Raw genomic sequence first — 26,621 nt, 5'->3', positions numbered from 1 at the left:
AAACTTAGACTTTAATTACACTACCCCAAGATGAAAATCTGCCTACTGGATAATACCAGCACGGTAATACCATTACCAACCAAGAAGAAAAGAATTAATAGATATTGAATGTATGACTAGTAGGTCACTGCTGATTTCAGCAGGACCAGCTGTATAACAAAGCAGATAATCATACTTAAAATTTCAGACTGAGAAAATCAGAGAAACAAACAGTGAGCCTATAATGGGGAGGATAAAGGAGGAGAGGAGACTGGACAGGATATATTAGAAAACTTTATTCAATCATATTGTTAAAGAACTTAAATCTGGTTATGACCACACACTGACATTAATCAAGAATGGCTTTAATAAAGACAGTGTCCTAAGCACTGTATCTTCTAGGATACATCTAGAATACATCTTCCATGGAATAAACAATCTGTGTTTTGGTTTATCTTGTAGCCTGGGGTTGCCAGTCCAATTTTAAGTTCTATTGCAAAGAATGGTATTCACTATTCAAAGTACAGTGAACTGACTCACTTTTCTTTCGACTGGTTGCATTTAAAAAGCCAGGGGAGTTTACAAATAGTTGTTTTCTTTGTATGTATTACATATTCTTCAGAATTGTCCCAGGTGTCAATACTTACCATATGTACAAAGACAAGTTATAGGTAAGGAGACAAAGTGAGAAAAGGAAATAGATTTCCAGTCCCTTCCTATTAAAAACATAACCATTTTTTTGCAAGTATCTCTGCCAGTTCAATGAAACACTAGCATAATACACTGTCAAGTGCAATCAACATTATTTGCTGACATGAACATTTTAATTATGCATTACAGAAATGTAGTCAATTTTGGAGGATCTTTGTACTTGTATCCTCAATTCATAATTATTTCAACAGTTCCATATGTCATAGCTTGATCAATGGAAGGGCACAGGAAGCACTGATGTATACATTACAACAGTACAATATCTGTAATAAAAATGCAGCACACAGCAATCTTCATTACCACTACTTGCAATACAATTTAATCTGTGGTATTAACACTGGGGCTATGTACCTGGTGATAACAGCAGGCCTTGTCATCATTCCCTTGCAAGGACTAGCCAAATATAATGACCAAGAATTAAAGCCATTTGTTGTTTGAAAGTGTAAATGGACTTCAGAAAATACGTGCCTGCACTGAAATAATTTCCTCATTAGCACAGGACTTTGATTTCCACACAAGGACCCTGCAATCAGAATTTTTTTCCACAGCCACATGAGCAAAGGGTCTTTCTTTCTCCGCTCTGTTCTACTCCCACTTGCTAAACTGGTGTCGTGCATAGTACAGCTGAGCTTTGGCTATGTAATTGGCAGGTCCATCCACGGCAAAGAGAAAAATTGCCATTGCTCAGGGCAGTTCTGGCTGCATGTTTAACACTAAAAGGGGCTGATGCAAGAGAGGTAACATGCCACTCAAATCACCTTTCATTGGAGCTGTGCAGGACTCTGGAGCTTATGCTAGCTTATGCTTAGACTAGCACACAGGTGTGCTAGTTTGAATTTGAGTTGGCAGCAGCACAGCAGCAACAGAAACAAGGCTGACAGAGAAAGGTCAAATGTGATGGGTAGATCTGGAAGGTGTCAGTTCAGAGGTGGTATTTAGCAATTCCATCCCTAAATGGGACCAGATGAGGTGGCCTGAGGACAGTCCATAGGACACAAAGGAAGGAGAATGAGTCTCACAGCTCTAATGGAAACTGAAAGTAGACAGAAGCTAAAAAGAGCTACATTGGTTCCAGGAATAGAAAGGAAGCTAGCAGGGTATACAATATCAGTCTAGGGAAAAAAAAAAAAAAAAAAAAAAAAAAAAAGGACTGACAAGAGTATAGGATTTCAGAAAAAGCTAAGGTTATGAGGCCACAGAAATATTCCCAGCATTGTACCATTTTCATCTATACTGACACAGTTTCTCTGGGGGAAAAGCAAAGTCTGTTTAAAGGAAAATTTGAATTTATATATAAAAGGTACTATAGCTTTTCCAGTTGCTGAAATAAATTACTATTTATTAGTGGAAAAACAAAACAAAACAAAACAAATAAAGAAAAAAAAAAAACAACAACAACAAACACCCATCTTTGCATAGCACTTCCCTCTCTTATGATCAACTTTACACGACACAGCATATTGTACATCAGATCCCTGATACTGCATGGCAGTTTACTAACATATAGATTGCACAATCATGTAACTCGTTAATAGAGTTAATGCAAACTTCATTGTCCCACACTGGAACTGGGATTCCTCATTCCCTTTCCAGTATTGGAAGAGAAAGGATATTCCCTCAAGCCTCTCTTACAGGTCAGAGGTTCTTGAACTTTTTGGCCCAAATTAGAATTTTCCACAAAAGCCCAATAATTCAGGTATTCTCCCAGAAGACAGAGGATGTAGACTCAAACCCCCTCTGAAAAAGCAAGTCTTAAATTTGTCTTCCCCATATCCCAGGCAAGTCTTCTAGTCTTCTAATTACCAAGCTGTTGTGGGAGACTAAGACCACCTCTGGGAAGGGACAAGCTAAAAGAAAGAGTTTTGAAAGAAATCACTCAAAGAGTTACAGCTGGTGAATCCAAAGTGAAGCATATCTATAACACCTTGAATAAGATGCCCAGACCTCACAGAAGAGAAGAATTAAAGATATATCCATGTTGTCTGTGCTTTTCATCTCACTCTACATGAGGCAGCAGTCTAAACGGTGCATCAGTGAATGAAGCACCTCTCAATCTAACAAACATTTTTTTTTGCTACGTAGCACCAGCATAAGAATCCAATCAAAACAGAAATAAATTCTGTAATAAATAAATTCTGTAATATTTTCTAAACTCACTCTTCAGTGTTAAAAACTGTATGGATTTCAGCTAGTCTATTAAATGTAAAGGTCCCTCTTGTAACTCTTCACCTGGAAGAGTGGGACCAGAACCCATCTTGACCAAAGATGGGTAGTGAAATGTTTCTTCTTATTTGCAGCAAATAGGAAAACATTTTGCTCATCTGTTCTTTTAGAAACACTAATGAAAATTAACAGTTCCAGGTGCTCTGAGAGTCTGTTCTTAGCGCTATTAATATGGAAGACAGAATGAAACCACATAGTGACAGTAAAATGACACAGTCCACTAAGTATTCTGAGTCAGGGTTGTGGATTTTTTCCTCAAAAAAAAAATATTGGTACTTTACCCTTGTCATTGCGCTTTTACCTTTTGTCCTTTCAGTTCACTGACATCTTGATACAGAAGATCTATAGCAGGAGCTAAAAATAAAATGTATGCGTTATTAATTTGTATCAGCTGAACTTTTGTCCTATAGCTAATACAGGGAGAAAAAAAGAAACAAAACAAAACAAAACAACTTTTGTATATCGCATTCACAGGACATTTGGTGGAAAGCAATGTCAAACTTAAAATCTCTTCCATTTACTATTAGCATAATATTAACATATTGTGTATTTAACCTGATGATTACTCTCTTGGACTGTCAGAGTAAAAGATGACTATTATTTTTAGCTAAAGATAACAAACATCAGTCATATTAAAAAGACGAAATAAGCCACAGCAGTATATATAAATGTCTAGTAATTGCTATGTCTTAATAGGCTTTATTAATATTCCTAGCATTCAGATACTCATAAAACTTCTGTCAAACCAGTCTGGTTTGGATACCACAGTGAAGCTATTACTAAAAAAAATAAAGACTTTTTCAGTTGCTTTATTTGAAGCAGTTGAGATGTGTGTGTAAGTGTGCATATTTTTACACACAAATATGTATAAAAGCATTCAGAAAACCCTAGCCTGCTTTTGCTAACAATCGTGTTTATATAGTCAATATGGTTATCAAGTCTTAAAAATTTGCTAGTTGTATTCCTGTGAGAAAAATACCAGAAGATACATGCCTAAATGTCTAGACGCTGTGGCAAGATGACCTTGGCTGGCTGCCACATGCCCATCCAGCCACTCTCCCACTCCCCTTCCTCAACAGGACAAGGGGGAGAAAGTAGGATTGAAAAGCTTATGGGTTGAGATAAAGACAGGCAGATGACTTAGCAATTACCGTCATGGGCAGAACAGACTCAACTTGGGAAAATTAATGTAATGTACCATCAATTTATTAAACATATACACCTTAGATTCCCTTCTTACCAGGCCCAACTTTACTCTTGATTCTTCCACCTCCTCTCCAGCCCCAAGCAGTGCAGGTGGATGGGGAATGGGTGGGTGTTGTCAGTTCAAAATGTTTCGTGTCTGGCTCCTTCCTCACACTCATGCCCTGCTCCAGTGTGGGAGCCCTCCTATAAGCCACAGTTCGCTGCTCTAGCATGAGTCCTTTCCATGGGTGCAGTTCTTCAGAAACAGACTGCCCCAGCACGGGTCCCCCACAGGCCACAGTTCCCATGAGAAAATCTGCTCCTACATGGGCTCCTTTCCACACAGCCACAGTTCCCACCAGGAACCCACACCCATGTGGGCTTTCCACAAGCTGCAGCTTCCTTCAAGGCTGTCCACAGGTTGCATTGTGGGTATCCACTCCATCATGGTCTTCCATGGACCTCAGGGGGGCAGCCAGCTCTACCATGGTCTTCTCCGCTTGCTGCAGGGGAAAGATGAATTTTGGTACATGGGCTGTTTCCAGGTCAGAAACACCATCAGTGTTACCCTGCCTTACACAGCCAGTTCCACTCTCCTCCATAGCATCCACCCCATGCACGTGGTGGAAGCAGGCAGCATGGTGGTGAACTGCTGACCACAAACAGGAGACTTTCTTCAGAAGCATTCCCTGTGGAAGCTGCAGGCTCTGCTTTGTTGCACTCTCGGGCCAAAGGTTGCCTTTCCATTTGCCTGCATATTAGTGGATAGTGCCAGAAATAAGATACCACCACCTCCTGCAGAGATAATTCAGAGAAAGGAAGTATCCCACGTCACCCCCCATGGACAGAAACTTCTCCAGGGATGTGCAGGAAGTGAGTGAAAACTTTTATACAAAGATAGTTCCATCAGCACCCTTTTCCAAAAATGCTTCCAGGTGTTCAGGCCTGGAATAGAGGGGATTTTGGATACAGGGATTGAAGTAGAGTGTTCTTGTGCAATCCAGACAAATAGAAGGAATTTTCAGAATTCTCCAATTTTGGCTGGAGGCTACAGGGAAGAAAGAGACATAGGAAGTCAAAGCATTGGCAAATTATATTGCCTATATATATATATAGTATGATTTCATAATAAATAATATTTCTATTCTTCTTAAAATTTCATCCTTGACATCTTTGGCACTATAAAAGTTATTAAGACTTCTCAAGTATAAAGAAATATAGGACCTTGTCCTGTACATATGTCCTGTTTCATTCTGTTGTAGATATTGCATTTTATTTATTTTTCTATTTTGACTTTACCTCTGCATCAGACTGTTCTGCGAGAACAAGATCCCAGAAGATGTTTTCACGTTGCTCCTTGGCAATGTTTTTGACAGTCAACTTATTCATCCTGCAATAGATTTTTGAGGGCTCTTGTTCCTAAATGCTTGGCCACTTGCCGAGGTGATCGGCTCCGGGGCAGATGCATTCTGCAGTGGAGCGGGGGATCCAACAGGCAGGGCTAATTTTTCCGGCACCGAGCCCACTCGAGGGAGCCACCAGGACCCGGCAACCCTTCCGAGGGAGGTGAACGAGGTGAGAAGGTGTAGGCGGAACCAGCAGCGCCCCCTCCCCAGCCGTTCATAAGCTGCCCCTAGGGAGCGCAAGCAAACAGGACTGGCAAACAGGGCGTGGCATGTCAGAAGGGAGTGGCACGGCAGTTAGCGCGGCAGTTCACGCAGGCAGGGCGAGCAGGAAGGGCAGGGCGCTCCCCCCTGCCCATACGAACACCTCCTCTAACGGCAGTCTACCGCTAGCTCAGCTGCAATGGTGTACACCAGGCACAGTGTGCTCTCCAGGAAGTCTGTACACACCCAGACCGACTGCCTGCTCAAAACTGCGGCAGTTCAGGTCTCCGGGTGCAGGGAGTGCCTGAGCCTGTTGCTACCACCTGCAGGGGGCAAAGAGACTGTGTGTGTGAGGTGCCAGCAGATGGACGACCTGGTCCGCCTTGTGGCAGAACTCAAGGAGGAGGTCGAGAGGTTGAGGGATATCAGGGAGTGTGAGCAGGAGATAGACTTGTGGAGCGACTCCCTGCATGGCCTGAAGGACAGGCCCCGGGGTGAGACACCCCAAATGGGGCTGGACCCCCTGCGTGTTGCTGTCGGGCAGAGGCAGGGGACCTAGGAGTTGAAGAGGAATGGAGACAGGTCCCTGCTTGACATCGCAGGTGATGCCCTCCCCCACCAGCCCCACCTTCCCAGGTGCCCTTACGCAACAGGTTTGAGGCCCTGGAGCTTGAGAGACCGGTGGGTGAGGAAGAGGTAGAAAGTCTTCCCAGGAGGATGCCTAGGGTGAGGAAGTCAACTCCACGCCTCAGGACTGCCTCCACCAGGACAGAAAGAAGGGTGATTGTTGTGGGCGACTCCCTTCTCAGGGGAACAGAAGGACCTAGTTGTCGGCCTGACCCTACCCGGAGGGAAGTCTGCTGCCTCCCTGGGGCCAGGGTCAGGGACATTGCCAGAAAGCTTCCCAGCCTGGCTCGCCCCTCTGACTATTATGCTCTTTTAATAGTCCAGGCTGGCAGTGATGACATTGAAGAGAGAAGCCTGAAGACCATCAAATGGGACTTCAGGGGACTGGGATGGTTAGTGGATGGAGCGGGAGTACAGGTGATGTTTTCCGTCCATCCCTACGGTGGCAGGGAGGGGTACAGAGAGGACACGGAAAGCCCACTCTGAGCCACAATGGCTCAGAGGCTGGTGCCAACACATAAATTTTGTTTTGTTTTGTTTTTACCATGGGGCACTTTACTCGGCACCCAGCCTGACGGCTGCAGACAAATCCCTATCTCTAAGGGGAAAATGGATCCTGGGCCAGGAGCTGGCGGGGTTCATTGAGAGGGCTTTAAATAGGTGAGAAAGGGGACGGGGCTGGAACAAATAAGGCTTGTTAGATCTGTGCCAGGGGTAACAATGGCAAGGCTGGGAGAGAAGGCAATGGCCCAACTGAAGTGCATCTACACTAATGCACGCAGCATGGGTAACAAACAGGAGGAGCTGGAAGGCATCGTGCGGCAGGCAGGCTACGACTTGGTTGCCATCACGGAGACGTGGTGGGACCACTCTCATGATTGGAGTGCTGCAATGTCTGGCTAGAGGCTCTTCAGAAGGGACAGGCAGCGTGGAAGGGGTGGTGGTGTGGATCTCTATATCATAGAGAGTTTTGATGTCACAGAACTTGAGGCTGGGAATGATAAGGTTGAGTCCCTGTAGGTTAGGATCAGCGGGAAGGTCAACAAGGCAAGCATCCTGGTGGGGGTCTGTTATAGACCGCCGAACCGGGATGAGGAGACTGATGAGGAGTTCTACAGGCAGCTGACAAAAGTTGCAAAATCGTCAGCGCTTGTTCTCATGGGGGCCTTCAACTTCCCAGATATATCCTGGAAGCACAACACAGCCCAGAGAAAGCAGTCTAAGAGGTTTCTGGAGAGCATGGAAGATAGCTTCCTGACGCAGCTGGCACCTCCCTAAGCAGGGGAGGTGCCCCACTAGACCTTCTCTTCACAAACAGAGAAGGACGGGTGGGAGATGTGGTGGTTGGAAACTGTCTTGGGCAGAGTGACCAGGAAATGGTAGAGTTCTCCATTCTTGAAGAAGCCAGGAAGGGGACCAGTAAAACCACTGTATTGGACTTCCATAGAGCTGACTTTGAACTGTTCAGGACTCTGGTTGGTAGAGTCCCTTGGGAGGCTGTTTGAAGGGCAGAGGAGTCCAGGAAGGCTGGGAGATGAGTGGTTGGAAAGCTGCCAGGCAGAGAAGGACCTGGGAGTATTGGTGGATAGTCAGCTAAGTATGAGCCAGCAGTTTGCTCAGGTGGCCAAGAAGGCCAACGGCATCCTGGCTTGCATAAGAAGCAGTGTGGCCAGGTCTAGGGAAGTGATTGTCCCCCTGTACTCGGCTCTGGTGAGGCCGCACCTCGAGTACTGTGTTCAGTTTTGGGCCCCTCGCTACAAGATGGACATCGAGGTGCTTGAAAGAGTCCAGAGAAGGGCGACAAAGCTGGTGAGGGGCCTGGAGAACAAGTCCTACGAGGAGCGGCTGAGGGAGCTGGGTTTGTTCAGCCTGGAGAAGAGGAGGCTCAGGGGCAACCTTATCGCTCTTTATAAGTACATTAAAGGAGGCTGTAGAGAGGTCGGGGTTGGTCTGTTCTCCCACGTGCCTGGTGACAGGATTAGGGGGAACGGGCTAAAGTTGCACCAGGGGTGTTTTAGGTTGGATATTAGGAAGAACTTCTTTACTGAGAGAGTTGTGAGGCATTGGCTGCCTCACAAGGAATGGGCTGCCTAGGGAAGTGGTGGAGTCACCATCCCTGGAGGTCTTTAAAAGACGTTTACATGTTGAACTTAGCGATATGGTTTAGTGGAGGACTTGTTAGTGTTAGGTCAGAGGTTGGACTCGATGATCTTGAGGTCTCTTCCAACCTAGACAATTCTGTGGGATTCTGTGATTCTATCTGAGCTATTTTTCTGGTCATTATGGTGAAAGAGATGCCCTAAAAATGAAATTACTATCTTGCAGCTACTTTTACTTTATTTTAATAAAGGTGGAACTCTAAGAGAAGAAGAATAAGAATTGTATCTGAATATGGCAGAAAAAGTCAGGTAAGGCATTAAATCTGCTGGGGCAACTATGGAAGACTATTCACATACAATTGGAACAGAGTTTTGGGGCAGAGTTCAAATGCAAACCAGGCTCTACTCCAAGCCCATGTGTTCCTGGCAAAAGCAGCAATGTTACATATGAAAGATGAGCAAGAGCATAAGCCATCACATAAATATAATTAATAGTTCAGACTCAGATGGAAGCAATCCAAGTTCACATTTCATTGAGACCCAAAGTAAGGTGATAGAAAAGATACAGCACAGGAAATTCAATGGCACCGTTTGCATAGAAATGTATTACTTACCATTAACAAAAGATTTAGAATCTACCTCTTCAAAAATGTCCTTATCAATGCAGAAATAACATAAATTTGAAGATATTAAAGATCACTCCACCTTCCCGACCTGATCTTAAGGGTCTGGAGAAGACCACCTCAGGAGACTCTCTTATTGAAAAGGCATTAGGTAGGAAGGCACATTATGAAGGAAAGCACAATCTAAAAATCAAAGTGCAAACATAAATGTCACCTTTCCAAAAGAGGTAGTTATGACCAAACTTGTTTCATGTACAGGTCCTTAAATTTATCAAAGTAATTTTAACCAAGCTTTCTTTTAGTTAACCAGCAAGCTGCCACTTAAGAACAACACAGAAAAATAAGAGACAAACATATTTCCCTGGGTAAATATTGCTTTCTTGTTGTCATAGCCACATGAAAAGCATGAAGGCTGCTTCTGATTTGATATCGAGTGACATGTTTACAATTATGTATGGGGAGAAAAGGTCCCACTTATTCTCCTTTTCTGTTCTTCTCCCATCCCCCACCTTCTCCCTATAAACTTTTGTCTACTAACTGCAGGTTGCTTGCAAATCATTTGTACTCTGTGATTCCTTGAAAAATCATTGTGAGGGAAAAAGGAATGGTATTCAATCAGCCCCTACTAAACCAAGCTGGAACTCCCCACCTCAGCCTGCAAGAACATCAAAAGTTCATCTCTATTTCTTGTCCTGTTGTCTTCTGTCACTTTCTGCTTTGTCCATTTGGCTTTGTCAGTCTGCTGTTTCATTTTTTACTTTCCGTCTTCATTCTCTTTCTCTGCCCTGCTTTTATGGTGGCTCAGGCTCCTGCTCCCCATTAAGAAGACTCCCAGACTTCCTTCTTGAAAAATTGTTCTAAATAGCCACTCTCCTGGAGAGTAATACGTTTTCTCTGTAACTTGATGCTGACATTCATCTGTACATACAGAAAGCCACCGATATCTCCTGCATCTTTCTGAGCAATTTTGTCTGTCTTTTAGCCTGGAAGCATCTCAGAGTAGGTGCCTCTGTTCACGTTTCATTTATTACTCACCTGCTCTTACTTAAACTACTGATTATCCAGAAGTTTTTCATTCCCACATGCTACAGAGTCTATAGGTAGGAGTATTTGGCAGTTAAAATAAATAAATAAATAAATAAATAAATAAATAAATAAATAAATTAAAAGAGCTAGTTAACAGAAAAACATGAAATTTCTAGATTTAGAGCTTGTCTTTGCTTTTCTGTGCAAGTGGACAGCAGTAACCATCAAACAGCACTGAGCACTAAAGTGCTGTGAGTTACACTGGACAGAGAAATTTCTGCACTTATCATTTAGAGCTTTCTCAAGTGGAAGAAATCAGCACAACCAACTGATTACATATGATAACCAAATCAACTCTTCAGATAAAGCAAAAGTAACAACAAACAACCCTTATAATCCCATGTGTTTTTTCCTGAGCTGTTGTTCAGATGATGCACATGCAAAACCCTGGTGTTCTTGTGGTGGTTCTCATGGGAAGTGACTACCACTGGTAGGACATCGCCCTTCTTTTCTTTGCCTTCCTTACCATTTTCCATATTGGTTTATGTGACAGTAAGATAAACACAGTGCAAAACATGGTAGAAAACCACTGAAATACTTCATAAATACTATTCAAGGATACATGAACACAGGAACTTAACAGATAAACAGGATGTTATGCCTGCGCCTGGTTAGCATACTCCAATCAGTGCTAACAGCCTCATAAGAACAACCGCCTTGGGAGACTGAGCAAGTCCCAGTGAAAACCATGAAACCCATTCCAATGCATGCCATCTCCTACAGATCCAACCATGACATTTTTTCTCATGTGACATTGCCTCAATATCCTTTCTGCAACAATTATTGACAAATAGATACCCATTTAACAAATTAATACTATAGTATATAATTGTTTGGAGCACTTTTTTTTTTTTTAATCAAATTTATCTGAAATAAGATAGTAATAATGGCCATTTGTCATTGCCTTACCTTCCTGCACATAAATTGAAACTCAAGCATTTTCAATGTGATGTGGCTTCCAAGCAGTAGGAAGTTTCTTTTAGCTATCCCCTGACACCTTCTAGCTTTAATGACAATCATTTTGATATGTTTCTGGTTTCCTTATGATAACAGAAGAAGCTCAGCATACCCTGAGGTGCAAGGCTGTCTTTGAAGTAGCAATCTTTGCTGGAGACCATACATACATAGATACTCTGGTACATGCTCCAGTATATTAGTGATTGGTGTCTAAAAAGTAAGATATAATAACAATAATTCCCTTTTCTCTAATAGTGTCTATTTTATACAGCATTAAAAAATACTTAATGCTGAATTAACTTATCAGAAAAATCTGTTTCAGGACTGGAATGAGGGTTTTTTTTTTTCTTTTGCTGTCTAGCACTGTCAAGTTGCAGATGTCACGTGCATCATGTGGCATGCCTAAAAATTTCCGTTTAACAGCAAGTAAAATGCTTTGAAACTCCTGACTTGATCTAATGCACTAATAGCACAGCGAGCTTTGGATTTCTTTTGGTGCCAGGTATTTTTCTAAACAATCTAAGTTAAATCCACTACATGAAGAAAATTAAGATGCCAGTCAAGACATCATGAAGCAGCAATGACTTACCACTATATGCAGTAGAGACATGCTGATTATCATGCCTTGTCTGCCTTTGCTACTGTTTTATAAGCTGCTACTGATACCCTGATATGCTCCAGCTTTCATAAACATCCCCAGACCTCTTCACCACCTGTTAAGGTAGAATATTGCTAGATTCTTATGACCGTAACAGCTGTTTACTTACTTTTTATTCTTACTATATTAGGATGACAGAGGAACTCATAAGTAATCAGGCTTATAGCTGGTTCCTCTTAGAAGAAAAAGTAGAGGGAAGCTGTATGCTAGCTTGACAAGAAACCCAATGCACTATGTTTTCTGTCATTCATTTCATTGTTAAAGTTTAACTACATCAGAACTAGAGAAGTGTCACTTCTTTAGCAACGTGAAAATTTGAAAAGAGGATTAAAATATTTTCCTAAAATGTATTTGAACAATGATGCCTCTCTTCTCTCTACATTTCCTTTATTTTCTCTTTGATTGTAGATTAGCCGTACTATTTGTGCACTTCACTCTCAGTTCTTAGATTTTAAATCCACATAAAGATCTTGTCATGTCTTGTATTTATTTCTGGAGAAACATTAAGGTGAATTTTGATGCCATCTACATGTTAGAATAAGAAATGTGTTAAATAATAAAGCACGATAAGACAAAAGGCAGAAAAAAATATATAAAAAAGGCTAATGAAGAGAGTTTCCAGGAAAGCATGCAGGTCTGAAAATAGCAGTGTCCTTTTTATAAAAGGAGGTCATTATTTCCATCATTACTTTCATTTCTAACATTTGAGTCTGTTGCAAGTTGGTCATTTCTCAAATACTATGTTTATACTTGTATAAGTATTAAAGAAATTTTATTCCTACATCAAAAAATCATAAGCTTGGAACACATATATAAGTATTTGCTGAATTACTAATTGTAATTTCAGTCTTTCCTACTGCTTGTGACCAATTCCACATTTCTAGTAGTATCTTTACTATGTATTGACTGATGCACTGAATTGTTCAACAGTTCACATGCAAACAACTTTAACAAAATGGAAAGAAATCTCCCTGTTAGCTAAAAAACTAACACTTTTGTGATTCACATACATTTTCACAGACTTCACATTGATGAGCGGCCCTGTGGAAGAAACAGTACACTAAGGCAGCAGAAGGAAAGTGAATTTTGCTATGATTCAGCTAGCTCAATTTTGAAATTTGCATATAGGCGAATTCTGAGCAGGCAGAGGCCTAAATACTAACAGATTTATACCGCTCATTTCAAACACCTATATTAATGACCATTTTCAACTTTTTGACCATTTAATTTCTTATACATCTACGCCAAAAAAAAAAAAAAAAAATCAAAATACCTTTACATTTTGGAAATATTGAAAATTTAAGCACACGCAAAATACCATTAATAGGCTTGCCCAACAAGGAAGCAACTCCAGAGACAAGCAACAGCTGCTACTGAGCCAGAAATTTGTTCAGTTTTTCTTTCTAAATGGCAATCAGGTTAACATTTCTTAGATATTAAACCAACACTTCCCTTGAGTTAAACGGATGTTCACATTTACTACTACTACTACTATTGAACTCAATATTGAAGTAACCTATTAAGTACAAATTCTTAAATATAGTTATATACACAGACCTTATACCATATATAATATAGGACATGTGTCAATACAGAGGATCAATAAATGAATTGTATATATTATTTGAACATTTCTTTGTCTTATCAAACTGCCGATTTGTCACTAAGCATTCAATTGTGCATTAAACTTGACATCAAAAGCCATAAGAGCTTCCATTCCTCTTTTCTGTGAAATAAATAAATAAACATTAAAAAATAACAAATAGCGAACATAAAAACAGATTTGTCCTCTAAGTGAAAGATCCCTTTAAGCATTGTAGTTTTTGAATCCATTCCTGTGCATTTGAATGGCCTGTTTCTTTCTCTGAAAAAAATCTAAGCAGGAAAGCATTTGATTTCAGTGCAGAAGTAAAGCTAAGCAGGCAGCAGTGTCACTAGGTATGAACAATGCCCTTTTTCATCAAGATGGAGTGTAGTAGAAAACTTGAGCCACCATAAAAATCAGACATATAATATAATACAGAATGCCACCTAAGTCTTGTTAAGTTAAGGTTTGTGATTTTCTGTACTGCTTACTTGTTATTTCTAGTATGTTTTTAAATACAGAGTAACTCAATCAAGAATGGTTTCAGCTTACTGGTAAGACAACCGTAAAAATTCATTAAGAAATAAATTGGGATAGCTGCATGTAGTATCTTCAAGATTCATTAGGACGATTAGACCCTTTAAAGAGAAAAGTCCAACATTAGTCCATATCTCTACAGTCTGAGGAAGATTTTAATAGTCAGCTATTGGCTAGTAAAATGTATTTCCCTTCCGTTTCCCTCATGCTTGCATGAACATACACAGCAGACGAAGTCTGACACTCCTTGTTTTTGACAGTACTCCAAATCTTACCATTAAGTGTTAGGAACATGCTGCACAAAATAGTCCATGCAAAGATTCTATCTCTGTGTCATTAAAAGAGCTTGTCAGCCACAATCTTGATATTACTGCTACCCAAAGCCCTAATGGTTGGGGGGATCTTTTGAGAAGAAAATCTAACTAGTTGGACTTCCAGCTGCTTCCAGCACAATTTAATCAGTCTGCCTCTAGCACATCTGGTATGATCCTTGCCTTCAAAGAACCTTTGGAGCAATAACCTCCAGCATGCAGATCCACCTTACATGCTTAAGGATTTTTGTATTTTATTTTTATTTAAGACTTAAGATGTTATGATGTTGATGTTAAGATGTTAAGATGTTAAGATGTTGAACTGAAGATAGATAGAAGTGATTTAATCAAGATGAGCAACGGAGCTCTAAAGAGCATGGGCCTAGTTTTGACAGTGGTCGTGCCAAGTTGAACTGACAGGAATAACCTACTCTGTAAAAAGCAATGGTAAATAAGATAGAACAGAGCATTACATGAACCATGATTATTCAATAACAGCATTAGAAACACTAGCTTAAGATAGGTGCTTCTGTTCATTACTCAAGGAAAATGTTAGTTTAAATAGGTAAAAAATATATATATATATAAAATAGGAAATTCAGACCGCGACAGTGCTTCTGTGCTGTATATACATTTGCACAGAAGTTGGCACTTATAGATACACTGAAACACCTCTAAATTGTAAGATTAAGAAAGTTAAGAAAGATTTCCTCCCTGAGATTAGCCAATTGATAGTGATTTGTGATGTATTTATTTTAAACAACAGAAGGTGTCCATAAAATAATACAGTCATTACTAAATACAACATTTCTCAAACAGAGGTACTTACTAAAGTTTCCATCTTAAACGAGTTGTTTGGTTGGTTGTGTTTTTAGGTAAGATAGTCATTATGTATCAGTGTCAAACTGCACATAAACATTATATAAACACTATTTAACACAGCAAACAGCTTTGCTGTTTACAAGTATGGCTGCTACTTTGATTTCTCTCCAGCGCTTCTCCTGAAGGTTTTATTCAGTTAAAAGCTTGTATCAAAACATTATCAGTTTCAGCAGATGTTGAAATATGAGGGAGTAAAGAATGGAATGTGACCAGGTCTTGAACTCTTTCTTACAAACAAACAAACAAAAAATTATACAAAGACTGATATTTTGGAAAACCTCATGTGCTTTCTGTTATAAGGCCTGACTGGTGCCTAGCACAAATCTTGTATTTCCAGCTTCTCTTCAGTCTGGGACATATAGTAAGTAATTAGTCATGCAGTCCAAGCCTTCAGAGATTTTAAGCATCTGCTAATCAGCATAAGAACCATAAACAACAGTAAGCACGATAAAATCTGAGCATATTCATGAAACCTTAAATTTAAAGCAAGTATTGTAGCTTATCAGTTTGTTGTATTGTGTTGTTTTGTAGGTTTTTATTGCTTATTCTTATAATTTTTGCTTATTTATGTATCATTTTATTTTTATTTTAACTCTTCAAACAAATATTCCATGATTTGGAAAATTCGCATCCATAGGAAAAGTGGATGAGTGTTGACAGGCAGATACCATCAACTCTATTATCTCATAAGAAGTTATCAGTTACTTCACAGAATCACAGAATTTCTAGGTTGGAAGAGACCTCAAGATCATCAAGTCCAACCTCTGACCTAACACTAACAGTCCCCACTAAACCATATCCCTAAGCTCTACATCTAAACGTCTTTTAAAGACTTCCAGGGATGGTGACTCCACCACTTCCCTGGGCAGCCTGTTCCAATGTCTAACAACCCTTTCGGTAAAGAAGTTCTTCCTAACACCCAGCCTAAAACTCCCCTGGCGCAACTTAAGCCCATTCCCCCTCGTCCTGTCACCAGGCACGTGGGAGAACAGGCCAACCCCCACCTCGCTACAGCCTCCTTTGAAGTACCTGTAGAGAGCAATAAGCTCGCCCCTGAGCCTCCTTTTCTCCAGGCTGAACAAGCCCAGCTCCCTCAGCCGCTCCTCGTAGGACTTGTTCTCCAGGCCCCTCACCAGCTTTGTTGCCCTTCTCTGGGCCCACTTCATTACTAATAGCTACACACCGTAACTTTGGGGGAATTTCTACTCCAGGTAATACTTGCAAAGTACATTCCCAAAAAGTAGCACCTAGAGGACAAATAAGGAGAATCTTAGTCAATTGGCAAATCTCAGTAAACATGCTGAAACTGATGACCACTCTCGCTGCTTGACACATTTTGCAAGGCCCTTTCTATACATAAACTTAAGATCCTCTGGAAATCACTTCTACTGATCACTTTGCTTGTAGGAAATCTGTCAGTTATGAAGTAGGGTTGCTTACATAATTTTGTCTTTCTTTTTTTTTTTTCCCATTTCTCTGATATCTCTACTTGTTTGTTTTATTCATAGTTTCAAACAAGATGAATTATCTTTAAGCATTTGCTAAAATTCTGTTCACATAGGAATTTCACAGAAAATGTCATGCAATAAGATCGGTGCATTTTTCAAAGTCTAATTAAAGCCATCAGAAAGAAATGACCTAAGGGTAGGAAGAGCAGTTAATGGATGTTTCTTGTCAGAAGTTATGAAATGTGTTTTAGCAATGGGATTAAACATAGCCATTGAATCCATCGTGTCATACTAACATTCGTTATTTGCCAGTTCAGGCTATGGGAAAGAGAAATATTTCTCCCTTTTTGTAGTCATGAAGCTGCTACACCTCTGGTGACATGAGATCAGAAGCCTTTCTAAATTAGACAGTTTGACATCTCTCTAAAGCACATAGATTATCCTCTTTGCTCTCCTCAAGCCTTCCTAGGAAATCTCTCAGAATTCCTTGCTACCTCTGGATGAAAAGCCCTTCTTGGTGACAGGGTGCTCTAGCCACATGCTGCACATCTACCAAACCATGTCAAGAGCCTGAAGGATGACTTAGTCCTGTGACCAATATATATACTAATACATGCCACTTGCATTACCCTGAGCTCTTCAAACAGAGGACAAAATATAAAAAGCTGGTTTTGTTACCACCACATTTCAGAAGAAAAGAACAACTCAGGTTATTTCCAAACATGGCTTCAGGTCTGCATATAAAAAACAGAGACAGATCCAAAGTTCTGAGCCATGTGTATGTTCAAGAGTAAGTTTTGGATAACGTATAAATAATTGTATTACCACACTGGGACTCATGAGGTGCTTTACTCTGCTTGCACACTGTGTGGGATGCCTGAGTTGTCTGTGGGTTGCACTTTTGGAAGCATAACCCTGAACACTTCCTATTCTATTATTTTTGCTCTAAGCACTGGTTTCATTTGACTCTGGGACCATTTAGTGGTTGCCATAACAGCAGCAGGACTGCACTCAGAATTGTTGGGATGGTGATTCGCTCAGAAAACAGCTGTGTGAAATGAAGCAAAGGACTTCAAGGGGCTTCTGGCTCCTCTGCTGTGAGGAGCAAGGCATGCAGATGCTGGTGAACAAGCGCTCATACCCATCGTGGCATGGAAAAACAGCTCTGAGCATTTTATGAACCTTGAGGATGTCAAGAACATTCTGAACAATTTTGATCTCATTTAAAGCCAAAGCAGAAACAGAAAATTTGCAAAATTGAAACACTAAAGCAATAATGATTCAAGTACTTAATAATCTGAAACTCATGAGGAAACTTCATGTTTAATTTTATGTGTAATGTGGAGACTAAGTTTATTACTGGGTATCTATTAATCTTTCTATGAGATTTGCTAATATTTTTGCAATGCCCTGTGGACAATGATAAATCTTGCAATTAAGATTGGGATAAAGTATCCTGCAAATTTATTTTTCGTCTGTTCTATCTCACTTGCTTTTGATGATCAGCTTTTAAATCTGGGGTGATGGCACTGAATAGGTAATGTCTCAGCACAGCCAAAAATCCTCTATGTTGCCTTTAATGTCACTTGCAATGTGTGAGTTTACTATGTCTGGTTTCTGTTACTGGCTCCTGACAGAGCCAGACTCATCACAAAAGCTACCTGTAGCCCTACCAGAGACTCCTGAAACTCCAGGGCACTGCCCTCTAGGAATCACAATCATCTAATGAATACTAACCAGCAGCCACTGAATCAGAGAATCTGATCTGTTACTCCTGAAGATGTTTCTAATCCCTTTCAGGGACTAGTTTCATGCAGTCTTATCCCCTCCTAGAGTCCAAATCAACAGTGAGGCTGCATAACCAGTACCAAGGGTGACCTCAGTCAGCAGCTAAAGAGTATCACAGCAGAGTTGCCTGCCCAAAGACCTGAATACAAACCTGTTAACTGGTGCATTATATATGGAAAAGTGCATTTTCTTAGTTTTTAGTCTCTATTGGCTCTCCTGTCCAGCATACGCATACTACAATCTGATCTGTGTCCACCTTTAAAAGCATCACTGACACTCTCAGAGACTGTTCCAGAATTTCACAAAAGTCTACTCACCTGTTTACACTTGGATTGTCCTTTGATCAACTATGGAAAGACATTATTAGCTTACTAGCCATGATATGTTTACCAGCTCCCACTAGTATTGACAAATACAGTAATCAGATGCTGTCTTTTTCAAATCTGCTTTTTACCATCATTTTGGTGGAAATCTATATTCCTTATTTGTTTAAAGGGTATTGAAAAGAAAAGAGAAAAAAAAAAAAAAAACAACTACAATGAAAGCAAGCCTGGTTTTGTTTTGCCAACTGGTCTAATATATGCAAAAGATCTCCAGAATTGCAAAAGCTTTCTCTGGCAAGTCAACATCTGACAGAGTTCTCAAGACAGCTTTCTTCATCTAAGAATAAAAAACCAGCCTCTGCCAATTTCCTTATTGTGTATCTTTTTTTTTTTTTCTACTCATATATTTTCACATGGCATCTTAATAATTCCACGCAGTAGCTACATATCAGTAAAGAATACGTATCATTGGAAATTACAAGCAAATATTCACAAGCAACATTAGAGTTGAAAAATAGTCCATGGTAAGAATAATACATTACATATCCAGAACAAATTATTTGTGATACATTTTCTTTGCATTACATGTTTTGTTCAGGTATAACAATGCCTCTTGGTTGATATAGCACACTCCTAAGCTAGAAATAATTTAAAAAGTCAAGTTGTATTAAACTTATAAAAAAAATAGAAAAAAAAAAAAACAAACAACAAAACAAGCAAATTGGTCTTTCTCAAGGTGCATTACCTATATGATATTGCATATCATTCCAACACTCCATATCTCTCCTCAATGAACATTCAGTATGTATCAGGTCAAAATCTTGTGCGCCAGTTGCTGATATTCTGACATGAATGTCATGCTCTCATTTCAGAGTAATAATACCATTTTAGAAAGACTGACAACCTAAATCCTGAAAAAGCAAGCTTGCGCATAAAAAGACATGAAAGAGTAATTGTTGATGTTTTGTTTTTTGTTTATGTTTTTAATATTCTGAAGTATTTCTGATTATTTTCAGATTGTCTGTTAGCAATTTTTAAAAGGGAGTATGACTACATTTACACATAAAAAAATCAAAGTCCAGTATGGACATCATGTGTCAGCAGACAGCCCAGAACCAAGTGGTGTGGACGGGCAAATTTGATGCGTTGTTGTACATGTTATGAGCTTTTGACGAAAGAAGATTATAAATGAGTAATAATATGCTAAATAATACAGGAGCTAGTGTACGTCTTAGTGATTTTCTAGCTTCTGGCATAAGTGTGTTTATATGTGTGTATACACACACATTTGCAGCTATCTTAGTTTTGCTCATATAGGCAATAGTATCTTGAGAGCTTATTAGAAGTGGGTTAAGTGCTTTTGCCTTCCTAAATGTCATGATTTGATATTTAATAAATGCCAAGAAATCTCACCAGATGTCAAGCATGCTGCTGGCTGACTGCACTGGCTCTTTAACACATAACCCTTACTCGGTGGTATCTCTATGCTTGTCTAATCAGTGTCACCTATTTTTGATAAATTAAGAGGATAGTTGTAAAACGTCAGAAATGAATGACATGTCTACATCACACTGCTACTAAACAATAGGTTACATGTACTACTTTACTGAAAAATAGCATCCTGATTGAGAAAGCTTGAATTCTTGACTAAGCCAGCTGGCTGCTTAAAAACAAACTAAGCTGGGATGGAGCTCCTACACAATGTTGGCATTTAACTTCTCAGTCGTGCAACTTTAACTAAAATTTCTGCAGCAAAACTGTGTTGAAGCATAGGACTGAAAAAACTAATCTTTATCCGTTAATAGTCAGTGTGTCAACAAAAGGGCAATAGGAGATCTCAGGTATGCCCTTGTATTAGCTAAAAGGAACTTAAATAATTTCTGTTCTCTCATGGTTCCCACACTTCCATTTGATTTTTGATATAACATGTTTTGTTAAAAGGCACAGCTTCGTACTGTGAAGCATGGCAGGCCGTACCTGTCTTAAATACACACAAACTGAGTGTCAATATAGGTGATTTTATGGGAATACCCTATTTTAGTGAGCATAATTTGATTTTCATTTCATTAATTACCTTTGAGCTTTTGTCTTGCCTAGATGAATACTAAATTATCACAGGCTGGCTAGATTACTAACAGAAAGGTTATTAGTATTTATGATTTTGAAGAACATCTTTCTGATGCTCTAGGCTAGGGATTCGTACCAGCAATAGCTTGTAAAATGGGTAATTTGGCTTGCAGCTATGCAGCTACTGTGCCACTACACCAAACATTAAGATTTACAGTTAATCAATTCATGTGGCTATGACATTAGTTATAAACGTTTTTAAGAATTTAATGGAGTTAATTTTTCAAAATCAAGACACAATTGCATAATCCTTTTATAAAAAAAAAAAAATAAAAAATAAATTACTGTTCCTTACATAATAACGAATAATGAATACACAAAGCTAGTAGAGATTAGATGTTTTAATATGCCTTTGGTTTTCGTTTGGTTTACTCTGTTAGGAATGTAAAAGAAATACAAAACCTAAGAAATTAGAAAGCAATTGATTAACTAGTCTGTTTCATTTATTATTGAGCAAGAGTTACTTTCATTTGAATCTTAGCTAGAAAAAAGAATGTATTTGCTCAGAGTACTCCAAGGAAATCTCAGCTCATTCAAGGCAATTACATTTATATTTGCTTAAATTATGGGAGCATTAAAAATGCTGCTTTGTTTGCCAGTTTTGTAAAACAACATGTAACAGATGCTTCAAAACTGGTTGTTCTGTTTATTTGAAGGAAATAACTAATTTTTATTTCATGTACCTACCAGAATGCACATACACAGGTGTATTCATGTTTTCTCATACATTTCTCAAGTTGCCTAGGTTACATCTGGGCTGCCAGGATGACTTTTTTTTTTTTTTTTTCCTTTTAATTTCTACTTTTGTTACAGTAGGCAGAAGATTTCTGAAAACCAATTTTGGGCTGAAACTGGCAATAAGAGAAGTTTGGATATTTTTTTTTTTCATGTCTTCTCTGTGGATTTTCTCACTGAATGTACTCTTATACTGACATTGATATTTGCAGTTTGGTGGGGCAGTTTCCATTTTGACCAGCTACATGTGTCAGTTATTAATACCAGCCGAATACCGCAGATATAATCACTTAATGATGGATGGAATTTTCCACTTTTAGACTCTTTGCCAGTAATTGTGATCCATATTTGTCTATCTAATAATATTGGGACAACTTTTCCTTCCTTGGCTATAGTTCCTTACTTCAAGGGAAATTTATTATCATACATTAATCTCTTATATTTCTTCTGCATAGCTTAACTGTATCTCCTCATCTATATTTATTAACTACTTCATTTATATAAGGTAAAGTATTGTGTTCATGACATCCCCTCCTGGAATACTAATTGCTTCCTATATTTTAGGCACTTAGGTTTTTGAGTATCTAGCTTAAAATAACTGAGAAGAAAAACTTTTTTATTTGCTTGCTCCTTCATTTACAGGAGGATGCTGAGGCAATGCAGTGAGATCATTCACACTCCAAGGTGACTCTTCCAGCCATGGAGGCAGGAAACAAGCCAGGACAGGAAAAGTCCTGAAAGTCTTCTCCTGGGGTCTGTGGACTTTGATTAACCCAATGCCAGAGAGTCATAATTTATGACAATCTGAGTGCAAACAGAGGGGGGTCTACACATGTGTCATGCTATTATCCTTATTATTCTTCCTTATTAATTAGAATGATATTAACCTCTCCCATCAGCAGGGTTAAATCTTACCACCTACACACCTATACCACTGCAAGTTGTAATCATTCTTCTCTTATTCCCACTTCAGATAGGTCTTTCTCATTAAGTTTTACATTCTGTTTCATTCTACCAGTTAAATTAACATTTAAATAGCTGACCCCCCATCTTTTTGCATTTTTAAACAATACATTCAATGAATAGCACAGCTAGAAACATTATTTTATGCCACTGTAAAATGTAAGCAACCAAATAAAAGTTCATTTCAAATGAGTTTTTTTTTTCTTTTTTAAAAAAAGGAAAAACACCAAACTGCCTTTCTTCTACCATCCCCACTGGAAAGTTGAAAGTTTATGCTGAAAACGAATAATTAGAGACTACTGGAGCTAGAAGACCTTGTTCCTTGATTAACAATTCCATTTGGGAATAATACATATATATATATATATATATATATATAAAATTTATATATATATAAATATATATATATATATTGCCAGGAGGTTCCCATCACACAGAATAAAGAGCCTTTGTGTAACTGCATCCAGAATGATTACTCATATATGGTTTAGAAAGAGAATAGAACTGACTTCAAAGGAAATTATTTCTGAATTTTCCTAGGTTTGGGTGGGTAGGGAAAAGAGATGGCATACCACTGCAAGATTACCTGGAAAGATATAGTAGGTGCCTGTCTAATGACTTCATACTGATTTGTGCTGATTCATTGTGAGAATTTTGATTACATGAGTTACATGAAATTACAATGATTAATAGCAAAAGTTACTTTTCAAAAACTATCTACAACCCTTGCACTTCTGCCCGTGAAGTTCAGTTTCTAAGCTTTCTGCAGACATCCTGCCTGTGTTAGTTGTTGCAATTTACTTTCTCTGTTTCAGCATTATGTGATCCACAATATTCTCAGGTATGAATTCTGCTCCACAGTGTATGCAAACCCCAGACCCCCTACATGGGAGGAGCAAGAAGAGGAATCCTCTCCCTTGTGAAACAATTTGAACTACTCGAGGAATGAGGGAGTGCCATTCATTTTTACCTTGCACCAGAACTTCTCTGACACTTTCCACAGAGAGGGTCTATGTGAATCGGTATCTCATTTTCTTCCTCCCCTGAGCCAAACGGTTGTCTTTACTCAAGATCAAAAGAAACATCACTTTCTGTGGGAGAAATACTGTGACAGCATCAGCTGCAGTAGTTTTGCAGTCACTGGTGCTGCAATGAGAACAGACGCAACAGTGATGGGACAATGCAGAACAGATGTTACCCATGGCACAAGGCTGTCATGAGGCAGCAGCCAGAGATGCCTTTCCTGCTATGCTGATGGTAGGTTGACAATGAATGAATGATATGGACACAAGCTGTCAAGGGGGGTGCGAATAGACAGGGTGCTCATTAAATAAAGTAATGGTGATACTGATAGCACCCTGCAGTGAGTCATCATATAGATAAATGACCAGATATGGGGCCTGACAGATGGTGAATGACGCTCATATAATTGAAAAGTACGTTTGAAGCCTGCTGAGAATGTTCCAGCAGCAATTTAATGATTCCATTCAGTTTTGAGGAACAATGAATGACTGTTTTTTCATAAATTTCACATTTACTTTTTTTTTCGTGTATGAATATTATAGACACCACTGTATCTAATTCACAGTTATTAGTTCTTTCTAAAATAACTTTCATATTCTGTAAAAAGGAACTACCACATTTTTAGGAAACCTCATCCCTATATTCTGTCAATGTACTAAGCTTTGCAGTAATCATAGTTCTAAATGTAACCAAAATAAATTTAAACAAGTTTAAATTAATGCTGCTATTCTCAAAAGATAATTCATTGTCTGTTTCCCCCAAACATTCTGTCAACTATTTAAAAAATAAAGCCAGCAGAGCCAGAGCATTTACTAATCAACAAGAGAAATTATACTATCCATTTTGCTTAGGGCAGTTGAACAAATCAATATCACTTTATCAAAGTTGCTTGGATCTAACTGCCTTCTAGATTAAATGTATTATAAATATTAAAATGCATGCTTAAATAAAGTTAAAATTATACTTCAGCTTTTTCCCTAAGAAATTATTTATGCAATTACAGTATGCAAGGAAAATGCATATTTCAGAATAAGAAGAGATTTCATGTGAACAAAGAAATAGAAAATGGCTCGTAATATCCTAGGCTGACTGAGGGTTGGTTTTTATTTTTTTTTTTTTTTTAAAGGCACAATCAATGTGTTTCCAATATATGAGAAAGAGAACTCATCATTCAGCTTATAGCGGAGGCTTTGCACAAGGGTAATACAATGATTAGAGTCAGAACAACTTACAGTTGATCTTACTTGTGTGGTTTGCATTTTTTGGTAACAATCATGTCTCATTTATTCTTGAACCTTCAGTCTGTGCAGACCTGGTCTGTCTGCCAAATCTTTTGGAATTATATATTCCCTTCATCATTCAGCACAAAAAAAAATCCCTAAAATGGCTCAGAACTGGCACTCTTTTTGGGTTCATTCATTTACACAGTCCTTTTTTTCATGAATAACTTAGTGTGCACAAAGTGTATTTGCAGTATTTTTAAAACTGCTTTAGAAAATATGTGACTTCAACATGTAAATAAAAAAGTTTCAAATTTTAGATAACTTCCATACATTCATTTTACTATCGCTTGTATCAGTCTATCTTTGTTTAGTGAGAGGTGGACTTTGCTATCTCCAGGACTTACTTACCATCATGCTGGCTTGTGAATTCCTAGATAACGCCACATAAATCATAGAGGTGAGAATGCTAAGAACGGAATAACTTCAGTATCAGAAACACCATTCTGAACTGTAAGTTTTTCCAAATCGCCAAACTGGTGGCATAGTCATCTGAGGAGTCAGACCTTTCCTCCTTGTAAAAAAGGAGAAAGCAGAAGTTAAAAACAAACACCCCATACCCAGAACACTATTTAAGCAATATAATACTGTAGGAAAACAGTACAAAAACACAGTTTTAGATCACCAGTGGTGTTTTTTTGTTTGTTTGTTTGTGTTTTTTTTTTGTTTGTTTGTTTGTTTGTTTTTGTTTTTTTGTATCAGGCTGAGGGAGTGCAGTGATAAAGATAAATAAGGATAGAAGCCCAAACACAAAAAAAGGTTTATACAGGGCTGATATCTACAAGGTGAGACTGATTTATAATCAGAGTTCTATGTCTCTACAAACAGTAAAATATGATTCAGTTGAATTATGTAGTCGAAAAGTGATTACAAAATGAATGATGAAGTGATGTGTGAGCAGGCATATGGTAAAATAAATGTTCACACATGTAGCCATTCAGAAAGTATTCATGTTTCTGTTCATTCACCTGAATAGTATATATATTTAAATGCATAGGGATACAGTCTCACTAATGAGAGAATCCCATTCCTCATCAGATAAGCAACTACATTGAAGCAGTCACTTCAAGTGGGATTATTGAGATTTGAGATGTCTGCTTACTTGTCTCAGACATACATGTATCATGCTGAGTTCTTTTCTGTGACAGGATGACAATCATTTTAGGAACTAAAATGAAACAAAACAAAAAACAACAAACAACTGAAGAATAGCAAATGTTGGAGAGGTTAACGTGTTCTCCACAGATTTCTGGTGAGCAATAAATTCTGGTTGACAATTCATGAACATATAGTAATTAATGAATATTTTGTGATTTGCCAATATTCATCCATATTGACATAACTAACCTCATAAATTGTACAGGACTCAATGTTTCTTTTCTTGAAAGCAGAAAAAAACAGTGATCTGGGGAGTTTGTGGATTATTCCCAACTACCATATGAGCTGTGTTTAGGAAGAACAGCAAACAGAAAAGCAAAGCAATACACAGAGATGTAAATAATGAATGTACCTGGCTGGTAGATGACAAATGCAGATAAATGTAGACTAATGAGTTTGGATCCAAAAAAAAAAAAAAAGAGACACTGTGTATCTACTGAGTGGAAAACAAACATCAGGGCATTGACCTAAAAATAGATTTGGGAACTATTATAGACAAATTCTTGAACTCTGTAGCCTATTAGGTGGTTAAACTGAGAAATACAAATGAGACGCTTGAATGAAGCTAAAAGTGTACAATATAAATCAAAGTGTAAACCTAATTTTGTTAATGAAGACCACTTTTGTTAATTCAGACTACTAAACGTATTAGTTATCACTCAGAGACAGGATCCCAAATCAAACCCTAGGTATGACGATCTTTAAA

General features: G+C 38.7%; 1 long non-coding RNA gene across 1 annotated transcript in view; it reads right to left on the bottom strand.

Moving 5' to 3' along the window:
• Positions 1-311: 311 nt before the first annotated feature.
• Positions 312-26,621, bottom strand: part of LOC137856166 (uncharacterized) — a 91,346-nt gene continuing 65,036 nt past the window's right edge. The window contains exons 2-4 of the long non-coding RNA XR_011096244.1: positions 4,136-4,601; positions 3,215-3,267; positions 312-2,537 (exon numbers count right to left, since the gene is read on the bottom strand). This is a non-coding gene — a long non-coding RNA (uncharacterized lncRNA). The remainder of the gene's footprint in view (positions 2,538-3,214; positions 3,268-4,135; positions 4,602-26,621) is intronic.

This window comes from Anas acuta, chromosome 4 (assembly GCF_963932015.1).
Source record: "Anas acuta chromosome 4, bAnaAcu1.1, whole genome shotgun sequence".
Taxonomy (NCBI): domain Eukaryota; kingdom Metazoa; phylum Chordata; class Aves; order Anseriformes; family Anatidae; genus Anas; species Anas acuta.
This window is presented reverse-complemented; position numbering and strand designations above follow the sequence as displayed.